Source organism: Podarcis raffonei, chromosome W, assembly GCF_027172205.1.
Source record: "Podarcis raffonei isolate rPodRaf1 chromosome W, rPodRaf1.pri, whole genome shotgun sequence".
Lineage (NCBI taxonomy): Eukaryota > Metazoa > Chordata > Lepidosauria > Squamata > Lacertidae > Podarcis > Podarcis raffonei.
In genome coordinates, this window is record NC_070620.1 from 12,006,513 (window position 1) to 12,028,604 (window position 22,092).

Genomic DNA, 22,092 nt, shown 5'->3' on the forward strand with positions numbered 1-22,092 from the left:
GGGCCTAAGATTAATCAATTTTCTTTCATTTTATTTGTTTGCTGCTCTTCTACAAAAAAATCATGCTCAAAGCAGCTTACAACAAAGAAACAGGAATGCATTTCGAACGAACACTACTAAAACCTTCATAATAACACAGCACAACAAAAATATATCATACCAAAACCCCACATTTCAGTACTATAAATATAACAAGATTACTTAAGCACCATGCAGCATGCAATAACAAAAACAAGGAAGCATCATAGTTTCACCTTAGTCCTAGAAGCACCACTCCTATGATGTTGCTTACAGTCCCTCTCCTGTAGCAGCAGCTTATAAGGCTTATAAGCAGCTTATAAGGCTTCCAAGGGCAAAGGATGGGATTGCTGGAAACACCTCTCCCATGATGATGTTCATCTCTGATATAAGTGAGTTGGGACCATGCCCATAATTAAGCGGGAGGTTAAGAGTGCCCACATTTGACTGCCAACAATCTCTCATTAGAGGGATCTTTGGCTACAAAATGCCTGTGCCTGAAATCTTGGAGCATTGTTCCCATTGAGAGCAGATTAGGGATAGGGAACTCATAGCCCTCCAGCTGTTGTTGTATTCCATGGGTAGGCAAACTAAGGCCCGGGGGCCGGATCCGGCCCAATCGCCTTCTCAATCCGGCCTGCGGACGGTTCGCGGACCAGCGTGTTTTTACATGAGTAGAATGTGTGCTTTTATTTAAAATGCATCTCTGGGTTATTTGTGGGGCATAGGAATTTGTTCATTTCCCCCAAAAAAATATAGTCTGGCCCCCCACAAGGTCTGAGGGACAGTGGACCGGCCCCTTGCTGAAAAGGTTTGCTGACCCCTGTTGTATTCCATCTCCCATCAGCTCCATCTAGCATGGCCAATGGTCAGGGGAAACTGGGAGTTGTAGTCCAAGAACATCTGGAGGGCTTCAGGTTCATCATCCACAGAGCAGACAGTACTGAGTGAAATGTACCATGTCATCAGATCACTGAACCATGGTAGCTTCAGATGAAACACTTTGGACATTTTTTTGAAAGTTCTTGTATAAATTCAGAGTGTTTGTGTTTTATTATTGCATGTGTGATATGAAGTGTTGCATTGTAGATAGAATACTTTGAAGAAACAAACCCCCCATATGATTAAACTTAGGGTATTCTAATCACTCTCATTCTTCTATTTTTTCAGAACCTGCAGGAGAAGAAAACAATTCCCTGTTCTCCATTCTATGATTCAGATAATCCTGTCAAAGGTACTGTGTTTCCTAAAATTTGGCGTTTTGACCAGTTGGTATTACAGTAGTACAGATGGATCATGTAATCACAGTGTTTCACTTACGTGCCTAGAATTTGCCCATCCATGAAATCCAGGCATATTGTGGAATGTGAGATGCTTGTTTTTGACTAGTCATTGAAAAATAAATCTGGCAGGTGTTTTGCTCAAAATACTAAGTAGTATTTTATACCAATCCCATTTACAGTATGGATTAATATTTAATCTCCTGTAATTTAGTTGTCAGGGTTGTTAATGCAGCACAGTTACATAATTATAGTGCAAAGATTTGATAATGCCTTCCTTTCTTTTGAAAAAAAGTGCAGTCCTTGGGCATATTATCACATCTGTTACGTTAAATTTTTAATTCGTATATTTGTAATTGAAACTTGAAGCTCTTTATATGTCATGTTCCCTAAGATTAATACAGCAACAAAACTGTTGTACTCACAGCAGCCCCTTTGAAATTGATGGAGATGACTAAATTAGGCAGATTAACTACAGTGTGTCTACTTGAGAAGAACTTTGCTGGATGCAGCCCTCTGTAGGGAAGGTTTCCAGTGTCCTAGATCCTTCTGTCTTCACGCAGTACACAGTGTTAAGGAACACATAAAGGAACTAACCAGCTGCATTATACCAAGTCAGACTGTTAATCCACAAAGTTTAGTATTGCTTACTCTAACTGGCAGCAACTGTCTGGGATTTCAGGCTGGGGTGCCTCCCAGCCATACCTGGAAATGCTGGGGATTCAACCTGGGGCTTTCTGCATGCAAAGCAGGTGCTGTACCACCAAGATATCCCTCTTTGTCCCTCTTTGTATATAGCTCATTGGATGGACATATGCTTTTGACTCCAGAAATCCCATGTTCATCTCCAGGTGGGGCTGGGAGAGACTGAAACCCTGGAGTGCTGCTGCCAATTATTGTAGGCAGCACTCAGTTACCTGGATCAATGATCTGACATGATATTGGGAAGCTTCCTAGCATGAGGGGAAAGCAGCATAACTCAGTGGAAGGGCATCTGCTTTGCATGCAGATGGTCCCAAGCTCAGTCCCCCAGTATCTCCAGCTGGGGCTGTGAATGTCTCCTGGCTGAAATCCTGGAAAATCCCTGCCAGACAATATTGAGCTATATGGACCAGTGATCTGACTTGACATAAGGCAGCTTCCAGTGGGATGCATCCAACTGACTTCTACACAGGTTCATTTATTTCAGTGGGCCTACTCTGAGTAGGACCACGCTTGCATACAACCCTATGTTCCTGTGTAAGTAATAGTAATAATAATAATAATAATAATAATAATAATAATAATAATAATAATAATAATAAGTGGCTCTTGAGAAAAACAAAAGCAAAAAACCCGACAACCCAAGTTTACCCACATTTCTGTTTTCCAGTCTTGGACGTGTTGTGGGTCAGCACTTACATCTTCACTATCATATATGCGGCTGCGGATGGGATCTTGGAAACTGCACCAGAAGTGGTGATGGCTGTGCTTCCTGTATGTGAAGAGAGGAAGCGCTGGGGAAGCAACTTCTATTTCTCTTGTGTTTGCTTTCTAAGTCTGTGCTGGCTACTGTCATTCTCACAATTTTGCTAGGTCTTTGCCCCTGGTTTGTGCTGCTGTGTCTTCCTGCATTTTAGGCTCTGGCTTCGGAATGATAAAAAAAGTAGATGTAGAATCCCACTTCATAGAAACCATTTAGTCAAACCTTGCATGGAAATTGAAGCATTCACCAACCACAGCAGCCTCCACACTTCTGCTGCGAGTGTCAGTTTTGCTTGCCAAGTCCCCATACAAACATGTGTTAGATGCCTACCTCTTAGATGCACAGGTTTAACTTGTGTGTTTGGAACTTTCTTTCTGCCTGAGGGCCACGTTCTGTCCTGAGCAGCTTTCCAGGGACCACATGCCAGTGGTGAGCAGCAGGGTTGCAGGCAAAAGCGAGCAGAGCAATGGATGTACATTTTGCCTCCGGATAGTAGGCTAGTTTCTACGGACACTCATCATAGTCCTTGCTGTCCTCCAGTCAGACAATCAAGAGGCATTATCAGAATTCCAGGATGCATCCCAGCCAGGCAAAACAGTTTAGGAGTGCATATCATTTTGTGGTTATTGAAACATTTCATCATACTTTTGGCCAGAGGTGTGGGACCCTTGACCTTCCACACACTGTAGGGACTCCAACTTCCATCAGCCCCAGCCAGCATGGCCTGTGTTCAGGAATGATGGCAGTTTGTTTTATATAATAATGCATTCTTTATATCTTGCTTTTTCTCTACACTGTAGCTCAAGGCGGATTTCAGAAATTAAAGCGAAACAGACAAAATACAGAAAGCTAAAATATACAGAAGATAATAGTTTAAAAAGAATTAAACTGTAATAGAATTAAAACTATATAAACACAAATTATGAAAATATTGATAGCAAAAAATAGCAAAGCACTATTCAAATCACTTTCCTTACAAGCAGTCAGTTCCCCAAAGCGCATGGGAACAAGGCAGCCTTCACGTGCCAGGGGAGAACAGCAAGGAAGGAGCCAGTCTAGCTTCTCTAGGAAGGAACCCACAAAATCTGGGAGCAGGCTATCATGAAGGCCCCTATCATGAAGGCTCCCTCCTTGTAATTATGAAACAGTTGCAACCATAAAACAGTTATGTATGTTATAAATGATGCAAACATTTTAAAACAGTCCAGCGTCTGCAGGGTCATTTGTTAGCTGCCCCTCCCTTAAGGCGCTTTTTCTCATATGTTGCATCTCCCATTTTACACACTATTTCCCATTCTGTCTCCCCATTCAGAAAAAGGAAGACAAGTGGCCTGAGCTGTTTGTGAATTTTATGGAGCCCTGTTATGGCAGCTGTTCTGAGAGGCTACATCACTACTTCCTTAACTACGTTGAAGAATGGTGAGTAATGGCGATCATACAACACTGAATAGTTCCCTTTTAACATTAATTAGGTGAGCAAAGGGCTGGGTGTATTTAAAGATTGTTATTTGAAACTAACAGGGCAATGTGTTTATGCTGCTTGAAGTGGGTTATGGATTTGTGGTTGTTGTTTCCTTCCTCAAGGGATGTGGTCCTTGCAGCATCTGCTGCTTCCACAGAGGTCAGCATCCTCGCAAGGCAAGGAGACAAGGTAATCCCATTTCCTATTTCCCCAGCAAGTGCCTCTTATAAGAAGATCAGAGGTCCCAGTGAGAGTTCCAGAGGGGTAGTTATTATTAGTCAGCTGCAGCAAGAAATAGCAAAGCCTCATGTCACCTTGAACCCCCCCATGCACTTACTGGGACAGAATATTTTATTTATTATCGTTTATTATTATTATTTATTTATTGCACTTATACCCTACCTTTTTTCCTCCAAGGAGCTCAAGGTGGTGTACATGGTTCTCCCCCTCATTTAATCCCCACAACAACCCTGTGAGGTAGTTTAGGCTGAGAGGCACAGACTGGCCCAGTGAACTTGATCAATTTGAACCCTGGGCTTCCAGCTCCAAGCCCGACCTGCTAACAGTTACATTATTCAGGCTCTTGCTTTTGTGGACCATGGACTCACCCCCGCCAATGATAGTGGACCAGATATACCCTTTTGACTTTAAGGCATCTCTTGAAGACCTTTTTATGCCAACAAGCCCATGCAACTGCCTAAACATTTTTTATTATCCAGTTGTTTAAATGTTTATTTCATAATGTTTCACTTGTACTTGTATATATTGTTGTATACAGTGGTAACCTCGGGTTAAGTACTTAATTCGTTCCGGAGGTCCGTTCTTAACCTGAAACTGTTCTTAACCTGAAGCACCACTTTAGCTAATGGGGCCTCCTGCTGCCGCCGCACCGCCAGAGCACAATTTCTGTTCTTATCCTGAAGCAAAGTTCTTAACCTGAAGCACTATTTCTGGGTTAGCGGAGTCTGTAACCTGAAGCGTATGTAACCTGAGGTACCACTGTGCTGCCTCAATACTTTATATGAGTTGGTTGTACACAAAAATCTTTATAAATGAACCAAGGAATAATAGTAATTTTCCTCTCCACTGCATGTGCCACAGTGATTTTTTTAAAGTGAAAAAAGCCCCTATTACTACAAGTTGACCTCCCTGGCTGGAACGATTCCAGAGGTTGCCAAAGCACAGAGCCATTGAGGAGCGGCCATAGCTCAGTAGCAGAGCATCTCTTTAGCAAGCATAAGGCCCTAGGTTCAGTTCCCAGCATTTCCAGGTAGCGTTGGGAGTTGCTGTTAGTCAGTGTAGACAATAATTGTTAGGGTGTGAAACCTAAGACGCTGGCAAGTTAGCAATGTCATGTGACTTTAAGTAGTCAAGCTCGTTAAGTTGTTAAGTTGCTCAGTATATAAAGAGTGTTTGTTTTCTCTGCCTGTGGGGCGTGAAGCAAAAATGTCTGAAAGCTCCGGAGGTGTTTCTGTTATCTTTCTGCAATAAACCTGTCTTTGGAAAGACAGGCTTCCCTGTGTCGTTATTTCTTTGCTGCTGAGACTTTGAAGCTTGTACTGCAACAAGAATCTCTGCACTGGACTTAATTAAAGCTCTGCAAAGAGAACTGTTGCTGGTGGCGCAGCGGAAGCGTTTACTGGACCAGTACACAGACTCTCTTAATAATGTGCTAGATAGACCAAGATCCTGATTCCTAGTACTAATTAAACTAACCCTTCTTACAGAACAACTGGGAGCTGTGGGTTCTGGAAGACTCCAGGCGAGCAGAACTTCCAGTCACAGATAAGAGCGATGACGCTTTGCCCGTAGGCGTGGCCATTGATTACACCAGCAACATGCCCATAACCATTAGTAAGTATATGAATGTTGCTCTTGGGTTAAGCATAAAGCAAACAACAGTGCTCTCTATAGCAGGTGTGGGGAACCTTTTGCCCTCCAGATGTTGCTGAACCATGTCTCCCATCAGCCCTAGCAAGCATGGCCAGGGATGCTGAGAGTTGTAGTTCAGCAACATCTGGAGGGCTAAAGCTTCTTCACGCCTGCTGTAGAGGGAGCTTTAGTGCTGGTCATTAGTCCTGAGAAGATGCTATTAATATACTTGGAAGTGCTATTTTCCCACCTTCTAACTGTGATTCTTGAGGCTATTCAGAGTGGGCAGACCTGCGACCTCGGGGCCAATTGTGACCCTCCAGGCCTCCATCTGGCCCATGGGACTCTCCCCAGCTGACACTGTTTTTTGCCTGGCTGGAATGTGTCCTGTATAAGTAAAAGAAAAAAAGGGTAGACTAGAAATGCATGGAACAGAGTTGTAATACATGTTGCATTATTCAAGAGAAGTCATCTTGGGCACTTAGTTCCCTTTGTAAAGTTTTAAACTCTTGCCATTCTAACATAACTTCCTGGTCCCTTCCCGGACTTGGTCTGAGGGCTGCTTACTAAGTGGAGGTACTGCTGAACATGTCTGGTCATGGTGTGTGTGTGTTTGTGGCGTTTTTGCAGGTGAGGATAAAACCACGGACCCAGCACTGGTCCTGCTGCTGCTGTCAACTGATGGAGTCCTCTGCCCCTTTTACATGGTCAATCAAAACCCTGGTGTGAGGTCTCTGATGGTGATGCCAGAGCCTCTCTCTCCAGAAGGAGACAGAGGAACAAAATCAGCTGGTAGGTGCTTGCTTGCTTTTTGGGGGAGTTTTGGTCCAGCAACACCCGAGGATCCAAGGTTGTAGAACACTTATCCTAAAACACCTTGAATGCAAATGGAGCAGCCTGGTGCCCTCTAGGTGTTACAGAACTCCCAGCAGTCAGTGACCAAGAATAATGAGAGTCAGAATTCAACAATGTATGGGTGGCACCATGCCAGAGAAGGCTGGTGTAGAGTGATAAGGAGGGCGTGGCAAGCAACATGCACAACTGGAGATCAAAAAGACATACCTGTGCCCCTTGCCCTCCCTTTTCAATCTTTTGGTTTTGCTCATCAGCATTTCCACCTTGATAGATCTTTGTTTATGTGGTTAGGATTGCTCTGTAAGGCTGCAGTCTTGGGAACGCTTCAAAGCATGCCATAGGAGAGTAGGAAACAGACCTCATGCCAGGGTGGACCATCAGTATTATCTGCACTGACTGGCAGCATCTCTCCAGGTTTCAGGCAAGGGCCTCTCTCCGTCCCACCTAGAGAAGCTGGGTGTTGAAGCTGGGTCTTTCTGTGTGCAGTGCAGAGGCTACCAAACTGTCCCACTTTGCGTATATGATTGGTTGGACCTACGCTTTGGATGCAAGGAGTCCTGTGTTCAGTAGTTGGCATCTCCACATGGGGCTGGGAGAGACCCTGGTCTGGAAACCCGGGAAGCTGCTGCCTGTCAGTGTAGACAGCACTCAGTTAGCTGGACCAACAATCTGACATGAAATAAGGAATCTTCCTAATAGGTGTGGGGGGGGGGGAGCAGTGTAGTTCAGTGGTAGAGAAACCTGCTTTGCATGCAGAAGGTCTCAGGTGTGATCCCTGGCATTTCCAGGTAGGGCAGGGAATGTCTCCTGCCTGAACCCTGGAGAGCTACTGGAGATGTCAGGGATTGAACCTGGGACTTTCTGCATGCAACACAGGTTCTTTCCCACTGAGCTGCCAATATATGGTCAGTATATTGGTAGTAAATATTGAACTTAAAGGGCGAAGAGAACTATTTGTGTATTATCTGTTTTGGCCAGAGATGAAGGTTCACTGCAAAGCCCTGTTCACTTTTCATCTGTGTAATTGCATTTCCTGTTCAATATGGAACACCTTAGTTTTGGCAAAGGCTTTTCTTTCCAGCTCTACTTGGCTTGCTTGTCAGCAGGATGTTTGATTCAGACTGACATGATCCTTGCCAAAAATTGATGGGGGATTGTAGAAGGCCTTGTGCTCTCAATTCCCAGCTCAATTAAAATCCAGCCGACCTGGGAAATTGTAGTATTGATTTAAGGGCCTGCCCTTTGGGCAGGGATCTTGGAGGTCCGATCTGTGAGTCTGAAAAGATCTATTGTGGATTTTTATTAAATTACTGTGTATGTCTATCCTGCCATATCCTTAAACGGCAGAGCTAATATCAGTATTCTAAGCATGTATCTGTGCATATACACAAATCTTGTCTGGTCTTGATAGAGAGTTAAAATGTGTGCTGACTCTGGCCCTCCCCTGTGGGGCTAAATGGGGGAAGGAGAATCTTGTATGATGGCATGCTGAGCTGTGGAGTTAAGTCCAAGTGCTTCTGAGGTACATCTCAATTGTGGTAGGGGATGCTTTATCCCATGTTGATGGTCTTTCAGCTGATTCCCTGGTGGCCCGCTGGAATGCGAAGTTAACCAGGGCTAGCGACTGTCTGGCTCCGAAGCTCCCTCTCCGATTGCATGGAGCCCAGACAGCCCCGTGGTTTTCTTCGGAGCTGAGGGCGATGAAACAATCGCTGAGACGGCTAGAGCGTCGGTGGCAGAAAACTCACTCCGAATCTGACCGGACACAGGTTAGAGCTCAACTTCGAGCCTACCAAGTGGCGATAGCGACGGCGAAGAAGACTTTCTTCACCGCCTCTATTGCATCTGCAGAAAATAGTAGCAGGAGACTCTTTCGGGGTGGTTCGCAATTTAACGGAACCACATTTACCACCGGGGCCTTGTAAAGACCCCAAGATCTCCTGCAACGATTTTGCAAAGTTTTTTTGCAGATAAAATCACTCATATTTGGAAGGAGCTAGACACCACCGTGGGAGAAGGGCTTGGGCGGGAGAGTGCTAGAGCTCTGTCTGGTCAAGTTGCATGGAATCAATTTCAATCCGTTACCCCCGAGGATGTGGACAGGCTGCTTGGACACGTGAAACCAACCACCTGTCTCCTTGATCCTTGCCCATCCTGGCTAATAAAAGCAAGCCGGGAAGGGCTGGGCGATGGGCTCTGCGGGGTGGTGAATGCTTCCCTCTGTGAGGGAACATTCCCAGATCCGCTGAAAGAGGCGGTCATTAAACCGCTTCTTAAAAAACCATCTTTAGACCCGGCCAGTATGGCCAACTATCGCCCAGTCTCAAATCTTCCATTCTTGGGCAAGGTGATTGAGCGCCTGGTTGCTGAACAACTCCAGGCACGCCTGGAGGATGCGGACCATTTGGATCCCTTCCAATCCCTTCCCAGGCCTCATCATGGGACTGAAACTGCCTTGGTCGCGCTGGTTGATGATCTCCGGCGAGCTAGGGAGAAAGGTGAGAGTTGTTTCCTAGTTCTGCTGGATCTCTCAGTGGCCTTTGCTACAATCGACCATAACATCCTTCTGGACCGTCTAGAGGGGCTGGGAGCTGGGGGCACTGTTATACAGTGATTTCGCTCCTTCCTCCTGGGCCGTGTTCAGAAAGTGGTGGTGGGGGATGAGTGTTCAGACCCCTGGGCCCTCACTTGTGGGGTGCCTCAGGGTTCTGTCCTCTCCCCCATGCTTTTTAACATCTATATGAAGCCGCTGGGAGAGATCATCAGTATGCGGCTGATACCCAGCTCTACCTCTCTTTCAAATCAGAACCAGTGAAGGCAGTGAAGGTCCTGTGTGAGTGCCTGGAGGCGGTTGGAGGATGGATGGCAGCTAATGGATTGAAGTTGAATCCTGACAAGACAGAAGTACTGTTTTGGGGGGACAGTGGGCGGGCTGGTGTGGAGGACTCCCTGGTCCTGAATGGGGTAACTGTGCCCCTGAAGGACCAGGCGCGCAGCCTGGGAGTCATTTTGGACTCACAGCTGTCCATGGAGGCGCAGGTCAATTCTGTATCCAGGGCAGCTGTCTACCAACTCCACCTGGTACGCAGGCTGAGACCCTACCTGCCCGCGGACTGTCTCGCCAGAGTGGTGCATGCTCTAGTTATCTCCCGCTTGGACTACTGCAATGTGCTCTACGTGGGGCTACCTTTGAAGGTGACTTGTAAACTACAACTAATCCAGAATGCGGCAGCTAGACTGATGACTGGGGGTGGCCGCCGAGACCACATAACACCGGTCTTGAAAGACCTACATTGGCTCCCAGTACGTTTCCGAGCACAATCCAAAGTTCTGGTGTTGACCTTTAAAGCCCTAAACGGCCTCGGCCCTGTATACCTGAAGGAGCGTCTCCACCCCTATCGTTCTGCCCGGACGCTGAGGTCCAGTGCCGAGGGCCTTCTGGCGGTTCCCTCATTGCGAGAAGCAAAGCTACAGGGAACCAGGCAGAGGGCCTTCTCGGTAGTGGCGCCCGCCCTGTGGAACGCCCTCCCATCAGATGTCAAAGCGATAAATAACTACCTGACATTCAGAAGACATCTTAAGGCAGCCCTGTTCAGGGAAGTTTTTAATGTGTGATATTTTAGTGTATTTTTGGTTTCTATGGAAGCCGCCCAGAGTGGCTGGGGAAACCCAGCCAGATGGGCGGGGTACAAATAATAAATTATTATTATTATTATTATTATTATTATTATTATTATTATTATTATTTATTATATTCTCCCTTTTGCAGTGAACCTCTCTCGGCCTCAGTGTGTTATCAGGATCACCCCACATCTTTCTTCTCCCTAGAGACCATAGACAGCAGCTGCCAGTCCAAGCAAGCAAGATTAAGTCAAATGGACAAATAATGTGCTAGTGTGAAGCAGCATACACCCAGTCACGGTTAAAAGCTTTCCACCAGCCTGCATAACTGTAACTCCACCAAGATGTCAATTATAGCATCCTTGCCTGGTTTTATAGCCCGGCTGAGTTAGACGCACAGCCCATTTCCTTATTCCTCATCTTCTGTTGCACCTCCCAGCTAGCTCACCCTGTTCTGGAATCGTTCTGCTCTGGGTTAGTGCTCTCCATTGTCTTGGCACACAACACCATTCTAGCTGTGGCCCCTGAGTGATGTCTGGCTTCTTCCTAATGGGTCATTCCATGTCACTTCAACGCGGTCATGCCACCCACCATCTCGGATTTTGATGAAACTTGGTGTACACCCTTCCCTTATGGTTGAAAGAAAGAAACCCCCTTAATTTTTTTTCCCTCTTGAGAACCTCGGCCTTCTGTACATTTTTATTTTTTATTTTTATAATGATATTTATTAAAATTTTCAAAATATTACAAAATGAAAAAAGAAAAAAAGAAAAATACAAAATAAAAATAGTTAAAAAACAATTCCATCACTTTCTTTCAATTGCTTGTTTCCCGGACCTCCTCACACCTCCCTTTTTGTATTCCAATTCAATTTGTTAGTTCAGCAAATCCTTCCCCTCTTTGTTTATCCTAGTTTTTAATCTTAAAATATTGTAACATTAAATTTTTACCTGTTAGTAATCCATTTTTTCATATTCCTTATAGCGTTATAGCTAAAAACCACTTAACTTTTTATCCAACATCATTCTAGCATTCATTAATTTTACAATATTTCTGTAAATAGTCTTTAAATTTCTTCCAATCTTCTTCCACCGACTCTTCTCCCTGGTCTCGGATTCTGCCGGGGCCTTCTGTACATTTTATTCCCCCCCCCCATAACCAATGATCAGATCTCTTTGAAATTTTACACAGAGCTTAATAAGAGGATGAGGATTTCAGGAAAAAATACACCAGCACTCAAAAGTTTGTATAAATGCCTAAAAAATTGTATAAATGTAGGTTTTTTGGTGAAAAAACTAGGTTTAGAAAACCTAAATTTCCAGCGTGTGGGCACGATGGAATCAGAAGTTTTTGATGGTGAAAATTATTGCAAAGACATGCTCTTTCTCAACAAATTATAAGATTTAATGGCCTCTTATGTCTTGTAACAAAATTTTACATTTTTTTGACATCATAGGGAAAAAATGGCTACTGGGTACAACTTTCCTACAATTCATAGCTGTAATAGAAAAAATTAATGAATAGCCTCTTTCTGCAACCTCTTTTCTAAACATTTCATTAATCTGAAAGTAATGCAGCCAATCATTTACATGTTCTTTCACTTCTTCATATGGTTTCATTTTCCACTTACTTCCTTCTTTCTCGATTAAACTCCCATATGTTATCCACCTCCTAGTCATATTGATCTTGGTCGCGCTGGTTGATGATCTCCGGCCGGCTAGGGACAAAGGTGAGAGCTGTTTCCTAGTTCTGCTGGATCTCTCAGCGGCCTTTGACACCATCGACCATAACATCCTTCTGGACCGTCTAGAGGGGTTGGGAGCTGGGGGCACTGTCATACAGTGGTTCCGCTCCTTCCTCCTGGGCCGGGTCCAGAAAGTGGTGGTGGGGGATGAGTGCTCAGACCCCTTGGCTCTCACTTGTGGGGTGCCTCAGGGTTCTGTCCTCTCCCCCATGCTTTTTAATATCTATATGAAGCCGCTGGGAGAGATCATCAGGGGGTTTGGACTGGGTGTTCATCAGTATGCAGATGACACCCAGCTCTACCTCTCCTTTAAATCAGAACCAGTGAAGGCGGTGAAGGTCCTGTGTGAGTGCCTGGAGGCGGTTGGAGGATGGATGGCGGCTAACAGATTGAGGTTGAATCCTGACAAGACAGAAGTACTGTTTTTGGGGGATAGGCAGCGGGTTGGTGTGGGGGATTCCCTGGTCTTGAATGGGGTAACTGTGCCCCTGAAGGACCAGGTGCGCAGCCTGGGAGTCATTTTGGACTCACAGCTGTCCATGGAGGCGCAGGTTAACTCTGTGTCCAGGGCAGCTGTCTACCAGCTCCACCTGGTACGCAGGCTAAGACCCTACCTGCCCACGCTTGGACTACTGCAATGTGCTCTACGTGGGGCTACCTTTGAAGGTGACTTGTAAACTACAACTAATCCAGAATGCGGCAGCTAGACTGGTGACTGGGAGTGGCCGCCGGGACCACATAACACCGGTTCTGAGAGATCTGCATTGGCTCCCAGTACGTTTCCGAGCACGATTCAAAGTGTTGGTGCTGACCTTTAAAGCCCTAAACGGCCTCGGTCCTGTATACCTGAAGGAGCGTCTCCACCCCCATCGTTCAGCCCGGACACTGAGATCCAGCGCCGAGGGCCTTCTTGCGGTTCCCTCATTGCGAGAAGTGAGGCTACAGGGAACCAGACAGAGGGCCTTCTCGGTAGTGGCGCCCGCCCTGTGGAATGCCCTCCCATCAGATGTCAAAGAGATAAATAATTACTTGACATTCAGAAGACATCTTAAGGCAGCCCTGTTCAGGGAAGTTTTTAATATGTAACGCTGTACTGTTTTTAACACTGATTGGGAGCCGCCCAGAGTGGCTGGGGAAACTCAGCCAGATGGGCGGGGTATAAATAATAAATTATTATTATTATTATTATTATTATTATTATTATTATTATTATTATTATTATTATTATTATCTTTTTAACACTCATCACCTCTAATGGTGATAGCCAATGTGGGATTTTTGGTTCCAGTAGGTTTTTATACCTACCCCATACCTCGATCAGAGATCCTCTAATAATATGATTTTCAAAACCTTTATGCACTCGTTTCTTTTCGTACCATAAATACGCGTGCCAACCGAATCTATTATCATATCCTTCCAAATGTAACAAAGCTGTATTTTCTAATTTCATCCATTCTTTCAACCAACATATACATGATGCTTCATAATATAACCTCAAATCTGGCAGGGCAAAGCCTCCCCTCTCTTTTAAATCTGTTAACAGCTTAAATTTTATTCTCGGCTTTTTGCCCTGCCAGATATATCTTGAAATTACTTTTTGCCATTCTTTAAATATTGCTACTCCTTTAATTATTGAAATTGCTTGGAATAAAAACAACATTTTCGGTAACACACTCATCTTTATCGTTGCAATTCTTCCCCAAAATGATAATTTCATTCTACCCCACACCTCTAAATCTCGTTTAACTTTATTCCATACTGGTACATAGTTATTTTGAAACAAATCAATATTCCTGGAAGTCAATACAATCCCTAAATATTTCACTTTCATTACCACCTCAATCTCTGTCTGTTGCTGTATTCTTTCACTAATTTCTTGGTCTATGTTTCTCACCATTATTTTGGTTTTTTTCTTATTCAATTTAAACCCTGCCACCTGTCCAAATTCTTCCATTTCTTTTAGTACTTCTTTAATACTCTTTATAGGATCTTCTATCATTATAACCAAGTCATCAGCATACACCTTTACTTTATATTGATTACGGCCAACTGATACCCCTTTTATCTGTTCATTGTTTCTTATTGAACTTAATAAGACTTCCAGGACCGATATGAATAGCAGCGGTGATAGAGGACACCCTTGTCTTGTACCCTTGGTTATTGCAATATTTTCCGTTATTATGTTATTAACAATTAATTTTGCTCTTTGTTCGGAATATATTGCCTTTATACCATTTAGAAAAGATTGGCCCATATCCATCACTTCTAGGTTTTTTAACATAAATTCCCAAGAAATATTATCAAAGGCTTTCTCCGCATCCACAAAAATTAACATAGCTTGTTTATCCTTCCTGTTAGTCAGATATTCCATTATATCAATTATATTTCTTATGTTGTCTTTCATCTGTCCACCAGGAAGGAAACCTGCTTGATCCTTCTGTATAGTTTCCTTTAAAATTCTTTTCATCCTATTTGCCAAAATGTTTGCGAACATTTTGTAATCATTATTTAATAATGAGATCGGCCTGTAATTCTTCACTTGGGTCAGATCTGAGTCCTGTTTGGGAATAAAAGTTATATAGGCTTCTTTCCATGTTTCTGGTATTTCCTCCTCCTTTAAAATGTTATTCATCACTTCTTTTAATGGTACAGACAGGGTGTGTTTCATTTCTTTATAGTATCTTGCACTAAATCCATCTGGTCCCGGTGTCTTCCCACTTTTAAGTTCTCTTATTGCATTTATAATTTCATCCATTTCGATTGGCTCATTCAATTTATTTTTATTGCAACTCGATATTTTCTGCACCTCTTTCTTCTTTAAATAGTCCTCTATTTCTTTTGTATTACCTTTCCCCTTTCTTTTATACAATTCTCTATAAAAATCTACAAATCCTTTCCTAATTTGTCCATTAAACTTTAATTAGTTTAATGTTAAGTAAACATCCAGTGTGCTTCCAACGCCATAAATCTTATTTCAGCAGAGAATTTCGTGCAGCGGTTGAAGAAGGCAGGAGAGTCAGTACCTTTCAATGAAGAATCCTAGAGCAAGCACTTTGGAACTCAGGAAAAACTTTATTTACAAAAGAAAAAAACCCTGGCGATAAAGCACGCATGCTTTTATCTCTGGCAAAAAGAAAAACAACTTCACTCTAAACTTAACTCATATCAGCAAACACGCCCATGGCCACAAACTGAGTCTGCGAGTCAGGTCAAAGGGGGGAAGGGGAAGGACACACGGGTGAACTGACTATTTATACAAACTAACTCACATTCCTGGATGCTTAATGACTTCCAGCTGCTCAGTGATTAGAGCGACTTGTTACCTCTTAACCCTTTAGTACCAACATAATTCCCTTCGGATTTTCAATATCTTGATCTTCCACTTTTATTTTGTTTATTGTATTTTGCTCTTTCCTTTTTTTAATTTGCCAAGCCAGCCATTTTCCAGACTTATTTGCAAATTCAAAATTCCTCTGCTTCATTTTTTAAATATTCCATTCCACTTCCTTATTAATTATCATCGCAAATTGAGTTTGAAGCACTTTTATATTTTGTTTCACTTTTTCGTCCTTGGGCCTAGTAGTTAATTTTTTCTCATTTTCCATAATTTGTTTTAGGATTTCCTTTTTCCCTTTTTCTCTCATTTTGTTTTTAATTGCATTTTGCTGGATAAAAAAACCCCTCATCACCGCTTTACTAGCGTCCCACACCGTACACATTCTTGTGCCTTTATTCACATTATTTACAAAGTAGTCCGTTAGGCATTTCTGTGCCCTTTCCACTATCTTCTGATCGTCCAGCAGGTTTTCATTTATTCTCCATCTGAAAGATTTTTCTTCATATCCTTTTAGAATACATTTAATTGCATTATGATCTGAGAAGACTTTTGGTTGTATTTCAATCTTTAAGGTTCTCGATGTTAGTTCATTGGATAGCCATATCTGATCAATTCTTGACATTGATTGATTTGCTTCTGAAATAAATGTGAATTGTTTTTCTAATGAGTGTCTTAGTCTCCAGATGTCCATCAAATTACAGGTCTCTGCCATTTCAAAGAATGATTTTGGAAGTTTCCCTTCTTTTGTTTTCCCAGATGCCCATAGTCTATCCATTTCCATCGAAACTACACCATTCATATCACCCATTATTATGATCTTTTGATCCAAATATTCAAATAATCTTTCCTCCAAGTCCTTAAAGAATTCCATTTTATTTCCATTCGGTGCATAAACTCCAATGATTATCATTTTTTCGCCTTGCCAATTGACTTGGACTGCTATAATTCTCCCTTCTTCATCCTTAAATATTTGTTGCGCCTCCAGTTTATTTTTTATGTACAATACCACTCCTCTCTTTTTACTTTTATCAGATGAAACAAACTCATTTCCTAATTTTTTATTTATCAAAATTTTTCTGTGCGTCTTTTTAACATTGTAGGCATATAATGTCCAAATTCTTTTGTTTTAAATATTGTTCAATTTTATTTCGTTTTTTTTATCGTTCATTCCATTAACATTCCAAGTCCATAATTTTAACGCCATATTGTATTCCAATTAATATTTCAATATTACAAAAGATTTTCTCTTATAATTTCTTTTCTTCTCTTCTGGCAAACATCTTGGCAGGTTTCCCAGTTTCAGGAACCTTTTTAAAGCCATACAAGGCACATGCAGAAATGAAAGGAAAATAGGCTTGAGGCAGTTGGGTCTGCATATTTATTGCAGCAAACTGACCTTCACCTACTAAATGATAAAAATGACTCCCTGGGCTGCATGAATGGTGGCTTGGTGCTTGGCAGTTTCGTGAAATTCACTCTGCCATATCACAAATTGACCAGGATTTAAAATCATTTTCATGAGGGCTTTCCAATCAAATGGAATTAATGCAAAGCCTGATGACGTGCCTTCCAAGAGTCATTTGACATAAGTACTGGTTAGACCAAAACCATTCATTGATTTCCTGAGTTCCCTAATTACAGAATAGGGAAGGCTGTCCCAGTGGCCTACCTGGCCACCTTGATTATCTGGTGTCCAAGTAACGGGACAAACTTCAATAAGTTCAGCAAGCTCCTCTAGGTTTAAATGAGGAGATGCCTTTGCCTCTTTAACCATGTGCTGGACGGCAGAGAGGGTTTCCTTCCCTGCCTTAAGGAACTCAGATCCTTTTCTGCCTGAGTGAGAAATCTCTAGTACCAGTAACTGGAAAGGATTGTTACTAGAAATCTTAGGCTGAAGCCCAGGAGGTATCTGACGATTAATGTCAGAAAGTTCTAAATCTGATTTAGGAGAAACTATTTTTGATACCAGGGATGCGGGTGGCGCTGTGGGTAAAACCTCAGCGCCTAGGACTTGCCGATCGCATGGTCGGCGGTTCGAATCCCCGCAGCGGGGTGCGCTCCCGTCGTTCGGTCCCAGCACCTGCCAACCTAGCAGTTCGAAAGCACCCCGGGTGCAAGTAGATAAATAGGGACCGCTTACCAGCGGGAAGGTAAACGGCGTTCCGTGTGCTGCACTGGCTCGCCAGATGCAGCTTGTCACGCTGGCCACGTGACCCGGAAGTGTCTGCGGACAGCGCTGGCTCCCGGCCTATAGAGTGAGATGAGCGCACAACCCTAGAGTCTGGCAAGACTGGCCTGTACGGGCAGGGGTACCTTTACCTTTACCTTTACCTTTATTTTTGATACCATAGGTGGTGTGGGTGGTGGATTCATCAGGGAAATTAAAGGCTGTCTTTCTGCTGGATTAAATTTCTGAACAGCATCTTGGCACAGATGCCATGTATGTAAAATCTTTTTTTAAATAAAAAATAAAATAATTTTTATTAGGTTTTTTACAAATATAGCACATACTACAACAAAGAAAAAAGAAACAGAATCACAAACATAGGCAAAAATAAAAAATAAAAACATAAAAACGTAACAACAAACACCTAACAACATAAACAACACAAATTAATTAGTTGTTTAAACATCTAACCTTATAAACATATTTTGGACTTCCTCTGGGCCCTCCCATCTGAATTTCCTTGTATTTGAATGTAGCAGTTTTCTAATATCATTATTAAAACACAGTATTCCAATTAAAGTCCAATTTCTTAACTTTTCTTAGAGTTCTAGATCTCATTTATTTAATTAACTCCTAATTTAATCCTAGGCCTATTTGGTACTTTCAAGCAATTTCTAATTTTTAATATCACAATATTTATTCAAATAGTCTTTAAATTTCTTCCACTCTTCTTGGTATTCCTATTCTTTCTGGTCGCGGATTCTTCCAGTAAGGTCAGCCAACTCCATATAGTCCATCATTTTCACCTGCCATTCTTCCACAGTTGGTAATTCTTGTGTTTTCCATTTCTTGGCTATTAAAATTCGGGCAGCAGTTGTGGCATACAAAAATAACTTTACATCTTTCTTGGGTAGTTCAAAACCTATTATTCCAAGTAGAAAGGCCTCTGAGGTTTTTTTTTATAAATGTATATTTCATCATTTTTAAAAATTCATTATAATTCTTTTCCCAGAAGTCCTTCACCTTGGGACAGGTCCACCACATGTGATAAAAGGTACCTTCCTTTTCTTTACATTTCCAACATAAATTATCACAGTTATGATAAATCTTAGCTAATTTAACGGGTCAAGTACCACCTAGACATCATTTTCATAATATTTTCCTTTAACATCGTACATGCAGTAAACTTAATAATAATAATAATAATAATAATAATAATTTATTATTTGTACCCCGCCCATCTGGCTGGGTTTCCCCAGCCACTCTGGGCGGCTTCCATAGAAACCAAAAATACATTAAAATATCACAGATTAAAAACTTCCCTGAACAGGGCTGCCTTAAGATGTCTTCTGAATGTCAGGTAGTTATTTATCGCTTTGACATCTGATGGGAGGGCGTTCCACAGGGCAGGCGCCACTACCGAGAAGGCCCTCTGCCTGGTTCCCTGTAGCTTTGCTTCTCGCAATGAGGGAACCGCCAGAAGGCCCTCGGCGCTGGACCTCAGCATCTGGGCAGAACGATGGGGGTGGAGACGCTCCTTCAGGTATACTGGGCCGAGGCCGTTTAGGGCTTTAAAGGTCAACACCAGCACTTTGAATTGTGCTCGGAAACGTACTGGGAGCCAATGTAGGTCTTTCAAGATCGGTGTTATATGGTCTCGGCGGCCGCCCCCAGTCACCAGTCTAGCTGCCGCATTCTGGATTAGTTGTAGTTTCCGAGTCTTAACCCCTTTCTTCCATAACTTTTCCCAATCCTCCATCATTATATTGTGTCCCACATCTTGTGCCCAGTCAATCATAACCGATTTAACTTGTTCATCCTTTGTATGCCACTCCAACAACAAATTATACATTTTAGACATATTCTTAACATTAGTGTCTAACAACTCCGTTTCCAATTTGGTTTTTTCTGTTGCAAAACCATTTCTCTTATCAATCTTGAATAGTTCATTAATTTGATAGTATTGAAACCAATTCACGTTATCTTTGATTTGTTCAAATGGTTTTATATTTAACTCCTTCATTGTCCTCTAACAATAAATCTGAATATCTCAACCATTTATTTTCCATATTTAGCTCTTTTTGGGCCTGTGCTTCCATTGGTGAAATCCATTTGGGTGTTTTTCATACCAAGAGATCCTCCATACATTGTATAGCGCTTTTCTAATGATATGATTCTTAAAACCACTATGGGCCTTTATCTTATCATACCATAGATATGCATGTTGGGATACTGCCAGGGAGACAAAGGCCATCAGGAAGGCCTACACGTCGTCTCCAGACAATCTCTCGGTCTCCTGTAGAACAGCATCAGTCAATTAGTGACATGAGCCTCAGACACATTCCAAGACCCATGAACGCCCTTTTCGCAGAGTTTCCACAATGGAAGATTCACCCAGGAGAGCATATTTACAGCATTATTCAACGTCGGTCAGAACAAAGGAAAAACATGACTGCTTGCATCCATGTCGAGGAAAACAGCAAGGACAAAAGCTATATACAAAATGGAAACTCCCAGTGAGCAGGAAGTACACAGGCATGTGACACACAACAGCCTGTTCCCTTTTTAAGATGGAACAGAAATATCCTAACATCCTCCCCCTTTCCGTGTAACCTGTAGTACCTGTGGTTCAACCCAATTGCAACCTCTGTACATAAACCTTAAGTTGTTCTCTGTTAACAACCTTAGACAACAGATCAGCAGGGATTTCATTTCCTGGCATGTAGGACACCTGAATGAGTCCTTTCTGAATACACTCTCTTGCACGATGTAGCTTAATCTGCAAGTACTTGGTTCTTTGCTTGCAACTCTCCGAGTTCAGCAAAGCCAAACAAGATCTATTGTCTTGATACACTTGTATAGGACATTTCACAGAAATTCTGATATCCTAAAACAGTTGCATCAACCATTCACAATCCATGAGTGAAAATGACAGAGCATTGAGTTCTGCTTCACAGGAACTTAGGCTTACTGTCGTCTGCTTTTTGCGCAGCCAGTCAAACAGACAGTGGTTGTACATGTAGCATACTCCAGAAGTGCTTGCACCATCCGTGGTGTCACTTCCAAAACTAGCATCTGCAAAGATTTCAAGACCTCCAGTCTTCTGACGGGTGAACCTCAGCCTGTAGTGCAAAGTCCACTTCAAATAGCGGGCTATGCGCTTCAGAGCTTTCCAATCCAATCCAGTACGGCTCTCGGTGCCGTCTTGTCTCAGCAGTACGGACCTGGTGCGCCACTCTTACCCTGTGCCTTCTATTCCCACCAGCTCCTTCCAGCGGAGCGTAACTATACTGTATGGGAGCGGGAACTACTGGCCATCAAGGTGGCTTTTGAGGTCTGGCGCCACCATCTTGAGGGGGCACGACACCTGGTGGAGGTGAGAACCGACCACCAGAACCTGGAGTACCTCCAGACCACCCGCAAGCTGAACCAAAGGCAGATCCAGTGGGCGTTGTTCTTTTCCCGGTTCCAGTTCCGAATCCGCTACATCCCTAGCTCCCAAAACCAGAAGGCGGATGCCCTGTCCCGGAAACCTGAAGACAACGCAGACACAGTACAGCAGGCAGTACCCACCACGATCCTACCACCGGCTGCATTCCTGGCCACCCAGGAGGCTGAGCCACTGCAGGCTCGGGTGCGGAAACAGCAGCGGGTCGACGCTTGGGCCCAGGAACGACTCCGGGAACTGGCCGAAGGGTCATGCCCTCAGTATCCGGGGGTAGTCTTGCATCAGGGCCTTCTGCTGCACCACGGTCGCCTGTACATCCCGCCAGGGCCACTGCGGGCTGAGGATCTCTGGATGACCCATGATGCTCCAGCAGCGGGGCACTTTGGGCGGTATCGGATTCCCCATCTGGTAAGCCGTGAGTTTTGGTGGCCCCGCCTGAAGGCTGACGTGGCTCGCTACATCGCTGGTTGTGATGTCTGCCGGCGGGCCAAGGGCCCTACCGGGCGACCCCCCGGCCTACTTCAGCCATTGCCAGTCCCACCACGTCCTTGGCACACGGTTTCGCTGGACTTTGTAGTGGACTTACCCCCATCTCGTGGCTGTACCTGCCTTCAAGTTTTCTCCGACCATTTCACTAAGATGGTGCACTGTGCCCCCTGCCCATCCGTACCCACAGCTAAGGAAACTGCTCAGCTGTACCTTCAGCATGTCTTCCGCCTGCATGGCCTACCTGAGCGTGTGGTGTCCGACCGGGGCGTTCAGTTCACATCCCGGTTCTGGCGAGCATTGCACCAGACCCTCGGGACAGAGGTCTGTCTCTCGT